Source organism: Larus michahellis, chromosome 1 (assembly GCF_964199755.1).
Source record: "Larus michahellis chromosome 1, bLarMic1.1, whole genome shotgun sequence".
In the NCBI taxonomy this organism is placed as follows: Eukaryota; Metazoa; Chordata; class Aves; order Charadriiformes; family Laridae; genus Larus; species Larus michahellis.
In genome coordinates this window covers 45,447,740-45,463,207 of record NC_133896.1, presented here as the reverse complement: position 1 = coordinate 45,463,207, position 15,468 = coordinate 45,447,740, and the positions used below count along the sequence as shown (strand labels likewise).

Genomic DNA, 15,468 nt, shown 5'->3' with positions numbered 1-15,468 from the left:
CCAGATGCTCCTTGAATTCTTACAGGCTTGGTGCCGTGACCACTTCCCTGGGGAGTCTGTTCCAGTGATTGACCACTCTCTAATGTCCAATCTGAACTTCCCCTGACACAGCTTCATTCCATTTCCTCGTGTCCTAAACAACACTATATACACAGCCAACAGTAAAGTCACCACAAACAAAGGTACATAAATACAAAAACACTTTGGATTTTAATGTGGGAAGTAAAGAAAACAGAAAACATTTCAGATTTTAATGTGGGAAGTAAGATTTCACCAGAAATCGATTCTGTCAATCATAAAACACAACTGAAATAGAAAAGATAATTTTTAAAGACGATGGTCAATGGTATGACAAAATTGTCAGAAAAAAAACCAAAAAAAACAATAGAAATGATGGTAAAAAGAACAGACATGTCCTAAACCACAGATTTTCTTATCACTGAAATCACCAAGCCACTAAAGTTCCATTATGGTATACTAGTGCCAGAGCAGATCCATTAGAGTTCATTACTCTTTTCATGAAGAAGACAGTGATATTGGATTAGCCTAGTCTGATACTCAAACACAAATCACCATCAGCTATTCAGTTAAGACACTTGCGACTTGCTTATCCCTATCCCCATGAAATTAGTTACTGCGGTTTGTGTTATAAAATAGAAGGCCTCCAGAATAAAGAACAGTTAAGCTTAACCAGTGTGGAAGAAAGGCATTGTGGTCTGCACCTCTCAAGGTTGCCTTGAGTGTTATTTCACAGATATAAGCATATAGGCTTTCTCAAGTTCTGTGGTCTGGAAACAGACATTGCATACATCCTGCACTATCCCACAAGTTAACATAGGAATAATAACAAGGTCTGTTCATGATTACAGCTGCTCCAGATACTCAGTATTTCCCTCAAGGGCCTTAGAGACAATAAAATAAAGAGAGAGAAAGAAGTTGTGCAGCACACCAAGAACTATATCAAGACCAGGTTCCATCAAAACCAACAGAGAGGCCATATTTCCAAGAGATCATCCTGGCAGAGATACAAGCAGGCTTATCATGTACAATATTCCAGTTTCACAAAATCAATGTTCATTGGAGGTAAGAGTTTAGCCTTATTATTTTGTAAACTTTTTTGGTAAATTCATATACCTTGAAACCACATCCATATGGCACAAGGCTCCTGTCAACCAAATGGTGCAACTACATCATAGAGTACACTATCTTATACTGCAGTGCCTCTCATCCCTTTTTCTTTTCTTTTAAAAAAGAAAAAAAAAAACAACAAACAAAAACCCCAAACACCCAATATGTAGCCCAGATGGATTTTTCCTCATCTACTAGTGCAGTACAGACACATCTATACACTAAATGCCTTTTTGTTTTTTAAATAGCATACAACCATAGTTGAGAACAAAAAGTGAAGAAGAAAATAACCTCCAATTGAAAACACAACGTAAATTAAATTTGGGTAAGTATTGGGTAATTATTCAAATTTGGGTAAGTATTGGGTAATTATTCAAATTAAAATAACAGGGGGGGAGGGGGGGGAGGATGATAATTAACACTAAATTTTGCACATTTAATTCCAAGGTTGGCATTCTTGGTCTGGCAAAAGGTACCACAACGTATGTAAGTCCAGCCTTGAAGCTGCAAAATGACAGGCACCAGGCGTATGTATCACCAATGCTGACAGAATTAACATTTACAGATTTTGCATCTTTTTTTTTTTTATCAGACTAACATCATTAGTTTTAGCTGATTGCACTCTGTGTCTATTTTTAGAACATAAAAGGACAGTTCACTGAATACAGTCACAAAATATGTAGCTTCTGCCTATAAAACTATGACTGTAAGGCCACAAACATTTGTCAAACGTGATTAATTTTCATTTACTGGGATCACCAAAAATACGTGACTGCTCTACTCTTTTTGGCACTTTCCAAATGGCATATTACATTCAAGTTCAGGCCAGCGAGGAGACCTGGAGTACATAATGATGACAGGTGCCAGCATACATAGCATCAAAGGAATGACTGTGCTATTAACAGGTTCAAATACTCATTAGCAGATAAAGGGGAGAAAAATCTTACATTACATCACCTAAGACATAAAATGATCTGACTACAAATGATCAGCACAGCTCCAAGTGTTCATATTGACCGTCATTTTCATATATCTGCATTTGTCAAAAATTTTAAAAAAAGAATAAAAGTATTTCTTGCAGAACGGCATTCTGAGGAACCTTGCATCACACCACCTAGAATGTCCTCTTGGGTGCCATCTGTCTGCTGCTAAAATGTCAATACCTCAGCATAGATTTAATACACCTTATTTTTGTGTCAAATGATATAAAATCCAATCACCTGACAGAATCAGGCCATTTCACAATTAAACTTTAGCATTTATCAACTTTTTTCAACTATCCAATGTACAGCTTAACTACCATAACAGAATGTACACACTGTGTAGTTAGATTAAGACGGCAATCCCTGTCATTGTCCCTTCCCACTGTGTGTCTTCAGTATTAAATAAAACACATGCCATAAGGGAAAAAAATTCTAACTTTTAAAGAAAATCCAAATAATTGTTAAAACAGCTGAAAAATACCGATTTGGGGCAGGAAGGCATTTTGTGCGCGTGTTCAGTGTTATGCGTATTGACCCATACAAACACAGGCATTGAGTGCCACTGGAAATCACCCAATTTCTAGCAGCAGGGTGTGCAGTTGTATATGCACAACCACATGCTTTGGCAATTTTACAAAGCAAAAAAAATAGAAGTTTACAAGTGCACGCTAGCAGACTTATCTGAAGGATAAAAAAGTTATTCATAAGATTTTCATGGAAGGACTTGACAGCTCTGAGGATTAATAATGGGATACGAAATACCTTTCACCTGTTGGTCACCAGTTCACATCCAGTCCAGGTCGGTAGCTAATGAAAAGGTGCTATCTGACAGCTACTGGTTTGCTCAGGAGAAAAGAGTGGGTGGTCCTAGCCCAAGCCCTAATGCAGAGCCTCTGCACAGATGCACTGGTTTATTCATGGCTTTTCAGTGTAGAGAACAACGAGACAGAATAATAAAAAAAATGTATGGCAATCTCATTGCTGGGGAAAAAAACAACATAATGAAGACACTTTAATAATTGATTTGGAAGACTGTTCTGGTATTCACCTTACTGGACCTGCACTCTACTCTAAAGCCTAAAATGAGGACAAATTTCAGCAGTTTTCCATTAATAAAGAAAATTTCCCATCCCACGCCCTCCCCCCAACCCGCCTAAATAAAGATGAATTGCCCATGATTACCATCTTCCAGCAACATCAGCAAATTTAAAAGGAAAAAAGTGAAGGTAACTGACACATGGCTCTTATAACCTAGCACAGCAGTTGTCCTGGCTTTCAGAAATACCCCACTCTCCACAAATCATGCAGACTTCAAATCAGAACAGCTGGTTGCTTGCCGTTTTGGGAGCCAAACAGTTAAGTGTTTAAATATGAATTCAGGAGCCTGATTTTTAAGCCCAGTTCTTTGTAGAAGTTCACTGCAAGGAGGTTTTTGCTTGTTTGGTTGCTTCTTCGCTACAGACCAGACAATAGATCCAACCTGGCTAATAAGAGAAGACATATTGCTTAACTGGGCTTTCCTACAAATGACTGTTACAATCACCACGACAAACGGAAGAGAGCTAGCTAAGGGCAGTTGATATATTAGTGGAAGACCCTGTATTTATCTTTAAAATATTAAAAAACTGAGGAAAAAACTACCATTTTTATATCCACCCCATTTTTTTTCCCTCACTCTGCTGCAAAGCTGTGCCAAATTCATGTTGAGGCAGCTGTTGTACTTTAGGCTGCTGGAGGCCCAAGGACCCCGAGATGCTAGTAAAACTGGAAGATTAATACAGCTGAGCAGCTCTGAATAACCCTCTTGTGGAAACTATGATGACACAGTGGCAACCAGTAAGGTGGTTCAACAAATTAGGGGGTCTCTGCAATTAAAACCGACTTTACATTTTGTAAATATCCATCATTCTTCAAAGTGTGCAAGGGTTTAACCAGTACAGCAGAGACTTCACTCTTCAGTACAGTCTTACCAGCTATAACTGGTAATAACGTGATTGCATAAGGAACTCAATTTGTCTCACAAATGCAGTTGATTGTCATTCCCCACATCTGCTCAATTTTTTTTGGCAAGCATTCACATTTTTAATAAAAGGAATTGAATTATGAAAAGATTTCTTAATGGAAGATTGATTAAACTGCGGACACTGAATAAAGAAAAAATAATTATTTTTCATATTTCCTTCTTCGTCTCTAGGACATTTTAAAGTCACAGAGAGATTACACAAGGATAGTAAAAAGGTCTGAACTGAACCTGTGACTTCATTTCACATTTCTTTAAGTTATCGCAGACTTGACTATCTGTTTCATAGCCAGTTCCTTTTGCCTTACAGATGTTATGACAGGACAAGCAAAGCACAATTTAAATAGTGTGATACTGAGTAAACTAGTGATGAAGTCTTCAAAAGGTTTTACTTAGCTGGACTAAGGAAACAGGAACTAGAGAGTTGCATCTTACAATGAGGTCACTCGCATATGCAAGCTCTCCATCCGTCCTCTAAATATTAATACTTAGGAAAAAAAAATTGATATCTAGCATATAGTAGCTAAATGGATTCTTCTTTTCCCCTCATTTTGCTGTTATTTCTACAACTCTTCCATCTTCACTCTGAATTACAATGTAAATATCTTGCACCATAATTTGTACATGAAATGCTAGTCCCACTGAAATACACGGACTTGCATTACTCACATCAAAGGTCCAAAATTTATCTCAGTCTCTATACTTCCTGTGCAACAAAGAGATAAATCTTACCTCTTCATCTCATCTTTATCATAATAGAATAAAACCAACTGAACATGGCAGAGAAGCAATGACTTCTACAGGTGAACATCCGGCCCAGAAAAACACACACATGAGGCAAGATTTGAAATGAGAAGAGATTTGCAATGAGAAACACTATATATTTAATTAGGATAACAAATTGTTCTGGGGGAAGGAGTTTACAGTCATGCAAAGCCCTTCTTTGCCCAACTAATATCAGTGGGCTTGTCAAAGATGCCATCTTTTCAAACGAAGTTTTCCTCTCTCATATTGTTAGATGATCACAGTGAGAAACAATACTGTTACTAGTACCGATCCTCCCAAGGTCTGACTCTCTAATAACTTCAAGAATATGATAATATTATTTCATTTTGGTGTACTATATTAATCTCAGTGTATGGGACCAAGAATGGGATTACTCTGGAGCAAATAAGGGTATAAAACTGTATCTACTAATCCAGGATAAGTCACCACATACTGACCTTTACCTTAGAGTAAATGCGAGGGAACTTTCTCATTCTTGTCCAGCGTGATGCATTCACACACCCTTGGCGCTGAGGTCATGACTGATGCTCTACTTCCCAGTCTTTCACTGGACCAGGGTCCTCAAATGCACATGAGTCTATGGATACTGCTTGTGAGATCCAGTAAATTACTTTTAGAAATAAGCCTTGTTAGGATCAATAAAATGGAACGTCTTGTTTTAGTTTAATCCTCTATTTGCACCTTAAGTGGTTTGCTTCCATCTAAACATTATCATGTTAGCCCTCCATCAACCACAGGTGGATTTGTGTTAACTAAAAATCCATCCACTAGACTGACTTACATTCTAATGAATTCAGTTTAAGTTTTCTATGAGCCAAGGTTATTTTAGAGAACAATAACATAAACTGGGTTCTTGAGTCTACATCTAAGGGGATAATTAATGGCATGATAACCAGAGAGCTGAGATTTAGCACTGCCCATTGACTTTGGTGGGAATCCACTGGAGCTTAAGCATTCCTGAATGTGACACCACTGCTTATACATAGATTTAGGAATTTAAAGCACACCTCATAACTTTACTGGCTTGGGACATGATTCAGAGCCTACTAAGGTGCTATTTTCTTCAAGTAAAGCAGTATGTATCTGATTAATCAATAATATATTAGAGATATTTGACATCCATTTTCTTGTTTTATGGGTCTCATATCATGAAAAGCATTCTTATTTTATTAAAACATTCAAAATTATATAGGAAAGAAATATAGGCAAAAGATTTTTTTGTTCTCTTGAAGGTCCTTTTGGTTGTTTGGTTTGTTTGTTGGCTTTGGGTTTTTTTTTTTGTTTGTTTTGTTTTTTGTTTTTTTTTTAAGGATATACCTCTTTTTTAGTCTTTCTTTTGGAGCACCTTGAAGTCTAAAAGGAATTTACCTCATGTTACGTCACTGTTAACACCAAGAAAGATTATGTGCAGTCTTAAGTAAACTTTTAAAGAACAGATTTCATTTCACATGTTGTGATTTATTTACTGTCTAGACCCATATTGAAATGTTCACCTGGTCATTAAATTTTAGATTATTTTCTATCAAGAATATGTAATGAAATGTTAAGTAAATTTCCATGTTAGGCACTTTCTTTTCCATTCAGTCTTAAGCCACATTTTATATTTTCTGATAAAGTAGTGTATTAATATCTACTCATATTTCACTGGCCAGTCAGTAGAATATAAATTCACTATCTCCACATACTGTTTTCACTGAGTCCTATGAATTTATTCTAAGCTAAATTTGGCCTATCATGCATTTTTCTATGATTACTGACAAAATTACTACCCAAAGAGTAATTACAGGTGACTGGCAGCTATATTCAACGATGTAGCAAAATAAAAAGTTCTTTTCTTTCATGAAAGCAGTTCATCCTGTGTCAGTGATATTTTCTATACCAAGCTTTAAATTTATGTTGAGTAAAGCAAAAAGCTTTAGGGCTCCCCTTTTCCTGTCTACAGGAAGTTAGAAACAAGATACAGACGACGATATCCCTAAGGGAGGTTAGTGAGGGGTTTTGTGCCTAAATACCTGTTCCAGAGTCATTTACCAACTAGTTAGATGGATATGTTATATTTAAATGAAAATACTCCATTTGACAATTAATTCTGTTAGATTTGGCATGCAGCCAAACATATGTCCTAAGGGGACTGAAAAGTGTATCTATGGATGCAATACCTATGGCATGCGGCCAGCCTCAGAAGAAATACAAGCTCAATAGATGTCAGCTATTGAAATTTCTGTAGTTCGGAAATCCTGACATTCAGCCTGGAGGTGTTAATGCTCCAGATACACCAGATAACCAAACCTTAAAAAAAAATAGGGCTTGTGGTTCCGAAGTCAATAAACTTGACTTTCCACATTGGAGAGGGAAACCCACCCCTCCAATCCCCTACAAGCGAATTGCTTGTAAACTGAAAACAAAAATGAAAAGACTTATGACATTTTGCAAATTTCAGAACTAAATCCAAACTTTGTGCTTGGATCAGTTTTAACCCTCAAGGGATTTCAAGTGGCAAGAAAAATTGTAGTATCTGTGTCAGACTGCAAAGACAAAGCGAATGCGTGACAGAAAAGTAGCAGTGGCTATTTCTTGGCTTAACTTATTTCTTAGGAAGGGACTTCTCAAGGATTCAGTGTCATTTATATGTTGTTATGATGGGAGTTTAACCGAAATATCAGATTTTCATTAAAACATTCTTCCTAGAAGCAGTACTAATAGCCAAGGGATTTAGCCTCCCAAAATGAAATATCTAACAGCTTTGCTGATCTAATTAAATTGAACCATTCAGAAAATGTCTTTTCATAAATTACAGATTTCTGTATGGGTAGGCATTTATTTATCATTCCCAAAAGAAGTAATATTAAAAATATTTTTTGTTTGTTTTAAAGGAATTGATTACTAAAAGAAGGGATAAACTGTTCTAGAAAATCATTCCTAAATTTAACACACAGCATTTCAATTGCTATATCTTAAAAACAGTCACGATTCTTTTGACATCATGACTGTTCTACCTCATCCCTGCTTTCTTCCAATTTGTGTAAATTTAGAAAGACAGAAAAAAAGAGTAGCAATCAACCAGCAACATAAAAAATGACAATATGACAGAGCTGTCCGACAAAAATGCAAATTTCCTTTCTCTGCTGGAACAGCAGCAGCAAGTAATTACAGAAATAGTAAACATTGAATTAGTCTATTTGTTATTGCACTATGTTCCCATTTTCCCCTGCTGTCCCATTTCTTTCTGTTCTTCCTACCTTCCACTTATTTCTATGTTGTCATTTATATATATTTATTTTGAGATGACTTCCAAGGACTACAGCAATTACTGAATACAGTAGGGTATTTGACAGTGACACTCTGAGTAATTTCACAACTAACCAAAAATGGCAGGATACCTCTCTGGCCTTCTGTTTGTCAGTAACACAAGCAACAAACAACTGCAGGCAAAAATATGGCCACCCACTGAGGAGGGAGTATTTTGAAACTTAGAAAAAGTATTTAACTTCAGTGTTGATACTTGAATGTCACAATCGCGTTTCTTTTATTTTAATCCAAAACACTGCAAGTCTCTGTCATGTCTATGTCTGCTTTCTCCCCATCCTCATTTGGATAAAACATTTTAAAATAAAATATTTTAGATTTTAGAAAATCTTCCAGGGTGATTATTACTGAATTTAATACAGTCTGGAGCTGTAACACAGAAATTTTACAAGGCAAAGTAATTTTTTTCTTACAGCACTTTGGGTGATTTTCCAAGCCAGTAAAAAATAGGAGATTAACAGCACTGTGTGGTGCCATGTAAAATGCAAGAAAACACTGTGCAATTTTTTCCAAAGAAATATAGCAAAGCCTGTAATTCCTAGATGCAATAAGCTAAATGTTACAATATGGGGCTGTCCCTAAGTATTTTAGCAATTATAAGCACTACTGCAAGCTATGAGGGGTGGTTTGTGGGCTCAAGTTCACTCAAAGCAGATAAAACAAAACTTGAAAACAGATTTATTTACAATTGAAATAAAGCTTCTCAGACTAGCGTGCTACTCTAACAACCATCCACGGCCTGATGGCAGAGAGGCCTGCCCTTAGGAGAGAGGGTTTCTTAATCTTCGCTTTGAGAAGACTAAAGTGAGAGGAGAAAAAATAAATTTAAAAGCCCTACTTATAAATGATTCTTTTTAGCATGATAGCCAACATTTTCTCTTCTAGAAGGCCTGCTCATAAAATGGAAAATGAATTACACCACACACTCAAGGCCTCACCTGGCACTGTCATTTTTGACAGACTCATTTTTATCTTAGAACTGGGAGCCTTCCAATTTTGAAGCCTTTTACAAAAAATATGCTTTCCTTTGTGATATAGAAATAAATTACCTAAGCAAGGGATGAGGCTCAGATGCTGTGGTACCAAACTCCTGTGCATATTGACAAATAAATTTCTCAAGTAATTTATGCAGCTTAACAAGTTAAATATATAAAAAGCACATAACGCTGAAGAACTGCAGTCCTAAACAGCTACATATTGTTTCTGAAAAATAAACAATAAAAAAAAAAGAAAAGCACAAACTTAAGCCCCAGACAACTGGCTATTTTCCAATTATTCTACTAGCTGAAGCTACTAATCAGGCTTTTCAACCACCAAATTATGCTGTTCTAATATATTTTCAGAAAAATTGTAGCTTAGTGAGCTGTAATTTTTACATATGAACACAAAACATTATCCAATATAGGGGTTATGAAATACTTGTGACATGGTATTAGGTAAGAAGACTGTAAATTCATTAGCTATTCTTTGGAGCTCTTAACTTGGTCTCTTGTTTTCTGCGTATACAGCAGATTGCCCAAGTCCACCTGGCATTTCTTGTATCCCAAAAGAGCTAATAAGCCTTGAGGCAAATATCTGCATTAAAATAAAAACAGAGAGAACTGTTTTAGTACGAATAAGGAATTTTTTTACTCCAAAGGTTTTATTTCATGCAAATTAGAACTATATCATTTATGTATTTCAAGAATCAACGACAAATTAACAGCTATTTTAAGTTTGGTTTTTGGTTGGTTTGTTTTGTGTCAATGTAAATTACAGTTATTACAAGCTGAACAGCATATTCTGAGTTTTATGAATGTATCTTTGAAGTTACTCAGTGAGTAAACTTCACTGAGAAAAATTTTGTTCAGAAATACCACGATCAGTATTTAAAATTATTATTGAGGGATAAGAGTTTGTCATCAGCAGGTTTTCAGGGATACAGAAGGGAAACTCGTTTTATTTGGATTTTTATTTCACTTTTTACTTTATTTAGTTACTTCAGTTTTGTATCTTTCCATACGCCCAGATACACACATGTAAAAATTTGTGTAGGCGCTGGAGAAGAAAATAGTATTTCTTCATGTTTGTCTAATCACCTGTCAGAGATTGGGCTCATAACACTCTATACTCTCAATTTTCACAAACTCAGAAAAAATAAAATCCTTTCTCAGGAATTCACCTGTTTTTGAATAAATACATTTTTTAACTGTTCAGTAAAACACTTCTAGAAGTAAACAAACAAACTACTTATTAACATCCTCTAAGGTTGTCAGTGATGTTCATCTCAGAAGAGAATGTTGCACAGAAATAACAAATCATTGTGTAGTCTTTTGAAGAGTTTTTCTGGAATATATGGAAACTTATGAATGAAATAATTTACAACTTGTATGCGCTTTTATTGAGCATATTTTTTCAACGTTGGTGCAGCCTCACCTTGAATACTGTGTGTAGTTCTAGGCCTCACAATTTAAGAAGGATGTTAGGGTACTGGAATGCGTCCAGAGCAGGGCAACAAAGCTGGTGAAGGGCGGAAGGAATATCCTACGAGGAGCGGCTAAAGACTTTGGGCTTGTCTAGTTTGGAGAAAAGGAGGCTGAGGGGTGACTTCATTGCTCTCTACAGCTTCCTGAGGAGGGAAAGTGAAGAGGGAAATGCTGATCTCTTCTCCCTGGGATCCAGGGATAGGATGTGTGGGAATGGATCAGAGCCGCGCCATGGTAGGTTTAGGCTGGACATTAGGAAGCATTTCTTTACCAAGAGTGTGGTCAAACACTGGAACAGTCTTCCTAGAGAGGTGGACGATACCCTAAACCTGTCAGTGTTTAAAAAGCATTTGGACAATGTCCTTAACATATGCTTTAGCTTTTGGTCAGTCCTGAATTGGTCAGGCAGTTGGACTGGATGATTATTGTAGGTCCCTTACAATTGAAATATTCCGTTCTACATACAAAACCAAAAGAATTAGCTCAAATAAAATTAAATAGCATAGATTATGCTTTTGCTTACTATTGTTACTTTTGCTTACTATTTTTGTTACTATTGTCACAAAATGCAAGTTTAAAGTTTAAATTGCCCTTTGGAACAGTAGTGACATTAGCTACGTGCAAATGGGAAACAGGTAAAATCAACCTGAAACGTTGACATGAATTAGTATCTGTCAGTTAAAGCATGATTATAATCATTTTAAGTTTATCATAGTAGACGAACTATGATTTACCATCTTTACAGTTTTACATGCCATTCACGACCTTGCAGAAGGTAACCCATTCTGGTAGAAGTTAATCCTCATATAAAATCTTTTGTCAGAAAGAGAAGATAATGGGTGTTAATATTAAATATACATCTGTACCTTGACTTTGATTCAAAACAATGCATTTTAGTAAACTGGAACTAGCTTCAGCATGAAAACAACGAAAGGTATATAGAATCATCGTGTTGGAAGAGACCTTGAGATATCATCCTGTCCAATACCCTACTCAAAGTATAGTTAACATTTTATTTAGACCAGATCGCTCATGCAGGTTATTGTTCAAGTTGGATATAGTCTTAAAAAAAAAACAAATGCAAACATATTTTTCATTGCTAAGCTAATACACTCATCTAGTATATGGTGACTTTATTTTAAGCGTGCTGTAGATCTCAGTATTAAAGGAAAAAGGAAAAAGGAAAAAGGAAAAAGGAAAAAGGAAAAAGGAAAAAGGAAAAAGGAAAAAGGAAAAAGGAAAAAGGAAAAAGGAAAAAGGAAAAAGGAAAAAGGAAAAAGGAAAAAGGAAAAAGGAAAAAGGAAAAAGGAAAAAGACGGGTACAGGCCATTGTGGATTTAGAAAACATGCAGAGTTCCTAGTTTGTGTTTGATAGAACCAAGGCCATATAACATAAATAAACAGCATACACTGGATCATTTATTTGTTTCTATGTCCCTTTTTATGAAACTCTGAAAAGCTTTTGCTGAAAGTTAGGGAAGGATAGTCTGCTGTAACAAGCAAGCAGTTTTGCAAATCTCTGTTCTACACACTGGGCATAGGTCGCCCTCACTGCGCCTTATGGGAAGGCAAAGAAAACAGAAGGTACAAGAAGGCAGTCCAAGTATCCAGACTGGCACTAAGGGATTAAATGACTCATGTGGTGAATGGGGTGCTGGCTAGTCACAAGGGGTGTTCCCCAGGTCTCAGTATTGGGGCCAGTTCTGTTTAATATCTTTATCAATGATCTGGATGAGAGGATCGAGTGCACCCTCAGTAACTTTACAGATCACACCAAGTTGGGCAGGAGTGTTGATATGCTTGAGGGTAAGAAGGCTCTGCACAGCAATCTGGACAGGCTGGATCGATGGGCCAAGGCCAACGGTATGAAGTTCAACAACGCCAAGTGCCAGGTCCTGCACTGAGGTCACAAATCCATACAATGCTACAGGCTTCGGGAAGAGTGGCTGGAAAGCTGCCTGGTGGAAAAGAACCTGGGGTGTTGGTCAACATCCAGATGAGTGTGAGCCAGCAGTACGCTCAGGTGGCCAAGAAGGCCAACAGCATCCTGGCCTGTATCAAGAATAGTGGGGAGTGAGTGGAGTCTCACTTAGTGAGTCTCCCTAGTGGAGATAATCACTAGGGAAGTGATTATCCTACTGTACTTAGCGCTGGTGAGGCTGCACCTCAAATACTCTGTTCAGTTTTGGGCCCCTCACTACAGGAAAGACATTGAGGTGCTGAAGCGTGTCCAAAGATGCTGGAAGGTCTAGAAGACAAGTCTTATGAGGAGCAGCTGAGGGAACTGGGGTTGTTTAGCCTGGAGAAAAGGAGGCTGAGGGGAGACCTTATCGCTCTCTACAACTACCTGAAAGAAGTTGTAGCGAGGTGGGTATCAGCCTCTTTTCCCAAATAACAAGTGATAGTTGTTATCTCTATAACAACTCAGGTTGTGCCAGGGGAGGTTTAAATTGGATATTAGGAAAAATTTCTTCACTGAAAGGGTTATCAAGCATTGGACCAGGCTGCCCAAGGAAATGCTTGAGTCACCATCCCTGGAGGTATTTAAAAGATTTCTAGATATGGCATTTAGGGTCATGATTTAGTGGTGGATTTGGCAGTGTTCGGTTAATGGTTGGACTTAATGGTATTAAGGGTTTTTTCCAACCTAAATGATTCTATGATTCTATGTTATGCTGCATTTAGTAAGCATTAATACTGGCGACAGACTTGAGGAAGCAGAAAAGTTGGGGTTAAAGCCACTTCATTGGAAATTAAGTCAGGAAGTAAAACATACCTGAATTTGTGAACTTTACAGGTTTGACTTTACTGCTAGGGACTTTTATACTAGAATTGACTTTGGCTGGAACTTAGGAACCCGTCTGAAACCTTCCTCCTCTCCTGCCTCAGCCCCCAATTTCACTGAGAGAGAAAAATTTTCTATCTATATTAGTGCCCACTTCCACCCTTCACTTCATCAATCATCTCACATTTCTCTCCTAGAAAAGAGACACAGAGAAGTGTTATCAACAGTTTTGTCTCAGCACTTATATTCAGAAACAGGATTGCAAAAAGTCTGAAGGTTTGGTTCCAACAAATGAGGAGCAAGAAGCCTCTAAAACGTCTCTCCTCTAACATCTGAATACTAACTGAAGTAAGCTTTTCTGTCTCCTAAGTATACAGGCTGCGAGAAAACGGTCAAGAGCCTCGGTAGCAAAGTTTAATAGAAGAATAAATCACAGTGGTACCTCAAGTTAGGTATAGGCTGAAACAATTATGCCAAAGGGAGCAGCTCTAATGCTACTGAGTCCCAAGGAAGTCTATGCAGACTTCCAGGAAGCATGTCAGTTACAGCAAGCATATATTTGTGATAGGAACTAATACTAGTATAGTTAAGTACACTAGAAACTAGACAAAATTCATTTAATGTGAATCACTGAGCAGATGGTAGGCTGCAAAACTGATTAAGGATAAGTGACCAACATGGAGACAAAAATCCATATTCTACTGCCAAATCTCTTCATCATCCATTTTCCTGTTAATGTCTTTTCAGACTTTGCAGCTGAAAAAATTAAATGAAATAAAAGCCAAATTTCAATAGATCAAAGATAAATGAACTTTTTTTTCATGAATGAATAAACACCTGAAAATTTTTCTGCCATATCTAATTACTTTGTAATCAACATGTGTTGATGTGTTGTTACGTGTTTATGAAGTCCTACATCACTACACGCCAACAGGACATCAGCACCACCTTTTCAGCTTATGCTGCAATTAATAGAACAGACATGAACCCTATATTGCCATGAACGTGAGAAGAAGCAACAGTAATAAAAGAAAGAAAGTGTCAAGATATAATAAGAAACATAATGAGAAGGGACTACAATTATGGCATAGAGCAAGTACAGGTAAACAAGGGTGTGTTGAGAAAGGATAGGTAAGGTATTTTATTGCCTGTCATGGTGCAGTATTCAGTGTCCAAAGTTTTATACAGCTCCTGTCCTTTTTGCTAATGAGACACATTGTTCCACATAGTTCAGATCCTGAAGGCACAATCCACCCCATAGGTATCTTGCATTTATAGCCCTGGAGGAAAGTGAACAGTTCAATTCTGCTATAAGGGGTTGTGTATATTTTTCATCATGTCCTTCCCAAAGTTGGGGTATGCCACTGATGTTTAATCCTATACCTGAACTTTCATAATAAGGTTAACTTCAATAAATTAAAAATTTGTTTCTAGTGGCTGTCCTGGTTTTGCCTGGGATAGAGTTAATTTTCTTACTAGTAGCTGCTATAGCGCTGTGTTTATGTAATATTTTAGTTATTGCTAAGCAGTTAAGGACTTTTCAGCTTCTTATACTGGCCTGCCAACAAGAAGGTCGGGGGCACCCAAGAAGATGGGAGGGGACACAGCCGGGACAGCTGACCCCAGCTGACCAAAGGGATATTCCATACCATGTGATGTCATGCTCAGTGTATAAAGCTGGAGGAAGAAGAAGGAAAGGGAAGATGTTATGGTGTTTGTCTTCCCAAGTAACTGTTAGGCGTGACAAAGCCCTATTTTCCTGGACATGGCTGAACACCTGCCTGCCAATGAGAAGCAGTGAGTTAATTTCTTGTTTTGCTTTGCTTGCACGTGTGCCTTTTGCTTTACTTATTAAACTGTCTTTATCTCAACCCACGAGTTTTCTCACTTTTATTCTTCTGAATCTCCCCCCTGTCCCACCGTGTTGGGAGTGAACAAGTGGCTGCGTGGTACTTAGTTGTCGTCTAGGGTTAAACCACAACTATGGCTCACAAC

General features: G+C 37.3%; 1 protein-coding gene across 3 annotated transcripts in view; it reads right to left on the bottom strand.

The window, feature by feature from the left end:
* TMTC2 (transmembrane O-mannosyltransferase targeting cadherins 2) overlaps positions 1-15,468 on the bottom strand; it is a 256,731-nt gene that overhangs the window by 46,480 nt on the left and 194,783 nt on the right. The gene's annotated exons all lie outside the window — the stretch shown is intronic.